The sequence below is a fragment of the Alligator sinensis genome, unplaced genomic scaffold (genome assembly GCF_000455745.1).
Source record: "Alligator sinensis unplaced genomic scaffold, ASM45574v1 scaffold240_1, whole genome shotgun sequence".
Lineage (NCBI taxonomy): Eukaryota > Metazoa > Chordata > Crocodylia > Alligatoridae > Alligator > Alligator sinensis.
In genome coordinates, this window is record NW_005841902.1 from 1,832,057 (window position 1) to 1,834,908 (window position 2,852).

At 53.4% G+C, this 2,852-nt stretch overlaps 1 protein-coding gene across 3 annotated transcripts in view; it reads left to right on the forward strand.

The window, feature by feature from the left end:
- Window positions 1–6: 6 nt before the first annotated feature.
- Window positions 7–2,852, forward strand: part of PTCH1 (patched 1) — a 71,810-nt gene continuing 68,964 nt past the window's right edge. The window contains exons 1-2 of one of the 3 annotated variants that reach the window (XM_014517344.2): window positions 7–175; window positions 1,916–2,108. The gene's annotated coding sequence lies outside the window, so the exon portion shown is untranslated. Of the gene's footprint in view, window positions 797–1,915; window positions 2,109–2,852 lie in introns of all 3 variants that reach the window. The other 2 variants (XM_025197697.1, XM_025197698.1) reach the window with 2 other exon arrangements.

Genomic DNA, 2,852 nt, shown 5'->3' on the forward strand with positions numbered 1-2,852 from the left:
GAGCAGCGGCGGCGGGGCTGGCGGCGGCTGCAGGGACCCCGAGGGGCCGGAGGGGAGCGGCAGCAGGAGGCGGAGGAGGACCGGGGGGACCAGACGCGCTGCGGAGCCCGAGCTGGACTGTCTGCAGCGGCCGAGCTACTGCGATGCAGCTTTCGCCTTGGAGCAGATCTCAAAGGTGCATGAGCCTCTGGCTGTGCGTGCGTGCGCGCGCGCCTCTGGGTGTCTGTGTGTGCGTGTGTCTTTCCAGCGATCTTTTTTTTTTTTAAAGGGGGGTGTCTATTTTTTTTTTTTTTTTTGCATGGGAGGAGGAGATGGGAATGAAAGAGCCACCAATAAAATGCTGGGAGAAAGAGGGGGACGTCTGTGAGTCCGTGCGGAAGAGCCTGCCCTCCTCGCCGTCCTCCTTGCCCCCGGGGGGGTGGGGTGCTCCCGGGCTGCTCTCGTGCAACGCTGCCCGGGACCCTCTGCCGCCTGCCCTCCTCTTTTGTGGGTCGCCCTCTTCTCGCTCCGGGTGCCCGGCTGCTCCCCATCCCTGCGGAGCGCTGTGCCGCTGCCTGGCAGCCCCGGCTTCCGACGGGAAATGGGGATCGGGAAAAGATCGAGGGTTTTTTTTCCGGGGGTGGGCAAAGAAAAGACGGGGGTTTGCTTCGGTCACGTTTTCCAGTCCGCGGGGGCATCGCGGCTCTCGGAAGGGAGCAGGCTTGGAGGAGAGGAAGTTTTGTCCTGTTGAAACCCCCGGCGCTTGGAGGAGAAGTGAAAGTTGTAAACAAATTGCCACCTTAAATCTGCCGTGCAGGTCAGGTCCCCCCACCCCCTTTCTCCCCCCTTTCTATGATCCCGGATCCTCGCTTTTATTGTTAATATCGAAAGGCTCCAAACGCAGGGACTGACTCTGAAACAACAACCCCCTCGCCCCCAAATAGTCCCGATCGCTCCCTTTTGCAAGGCAAAAAGGTTCCTAGCAAACCCCAGCGAGGAGGCATCGCCTTTCTTCGGAGATCGGTTCATTTCAGGCAGCAGATTTCTTTAATTTTATTTTGGGGGGGAAGGCTTTGCAAGAAGTGGAAAGGCAAAAAAAAAAAAAAAAAAATCCATGTGGCTGCCCTCTTCCGTTCACAAATATTGTCGTAACTTACAGATGGCCGCTCAGCTTCACCATTCCGATCACACAGCGTCTCCAAACTCTATGGAAATGAATGACTATTAAGCTTATGATCACGCAGCATTGCTCACCACGTGGGTCGGTCATTTACTACACACACAGTCGGGGCTGGGAGCTGGGGAGGGGGGAATCGGCAGCAAATTGGTACAATGCAGCTTTCCCCCCACCCCCTTTACCGATGTAACTAGAACAGGAAAGGGGGATTTGATTTGATTTTTTTTTCTTGGCATGTTGAGATTCATCTGCTTTGATTCTTGCTTCCCCTGTGCTGGCAATCTTGCCAGCATGAATGAATTTTTGATTACAGAACTGCACTGATTTGTATTGCTGAACTGATGGCAGTGACTTGCTTGCAGCAAGGCCGGGATGGGCTGGATGGGAGGGCAGGCAGAGGCTGTCTCATTTATCCGGATCTCCAGCAGTGATGTCACCCAAAACCTGGGTATTGATTTATGAATAGGAGACTCAGCCACCTACATGCACGTCTTAGTCCACACCACTGTGTCCGGTGCCTGGAGGGCTGCTCCACAGAGACATGGGCTGCAGTCCAAGGTGTCTTGTCCAGGGTGCAGGTTGTCCTCTTCATGTCCCCTCTCATATGGATGCTCTGAGGCTCCTGGCACTCCTGCGTGAAGATGTGATGGTGCTTGGAGGCTGCCAAGAAGGAGGAAAAAAAGCATGCCCATGCTGTGCGTGTGGGTGTCTATCTGTCTGTCCCAGGCTCTCAATGGCTGCCCTTTTCTTGCCTTGCAGGGGAAGGCGACTGGAAGAAAAGCACCACTGTGGCTAAGAGCGAAGTTTCAAAGACTATTATTCAAACTGGGCTGTTATATTCAAAAAAACTGCGGCAAGTTTTTGGTTGTCGGCCTCCTCATCTTTGGGGCTTTCGCTGTAGGATTAAGGGCAGCTAATCTCGAGACCAACGTGGAGGAGCTCTGGGTGGAAGGTAAGACTTGGTCCCTGCTCTTGGGAGCCCTTTCCCTTTCCTCTCTGCCCTCCTTAGGGCACCTCAGGGGATCCAGAAGAGATCCTTGCTGGGATCTTCTGGAGCTCACTACTCCCCCCCAACCCCCCCATGAAGGTCAAGGCAGCAATTTGTGGCCAGCCTGTCACCCAGGCCACAAGTGTTGGCTAGAGCAGCGTTTCTCAACCTGTGGGTCAAGACCCAAAAGCGGGTCGCAAGAATATATGAAAGGGTTGCGAACACACTTGAAAAATGCATCAAAAATAGGTTCTCCTTTAAAAAAAAGTGGGAAACTCTGGCTTTTTCCCTGGCAGGCTGGCAGAGTTGCAGCCTGCAAAGGGGCTGCTTGGGGGGACACTGTGAGGCTGGGACCTGGGGGCTCGGTTCACCATCATAGAGGACAGTCCAGTTGTCCTCTTGATATGAAACTGGACACCTTTATGTCCTCAGAAGAGAAAAATAGAGGACATAAAGGCGCTGGGTTTCATGTCAATAGAGGACAGAGCAGCAGAAAACTGGGATGACCTCTATGGTGGCCACCGTATGGGGGGCAGTGGGTTGGAAGCAAGGGGCACTGGGTGGAGACTGGCCATTGGTGTTTACAAATGGGTCCCGGTACAAAAGAAGTCAAGAGACTGTTTTAGAGCCATTTGCCAAAGGTGAAGTCCTGGTGTCATTAGTTTTCATGTGGCCTTAAAAAAAAAAAATTATATATATATATATATA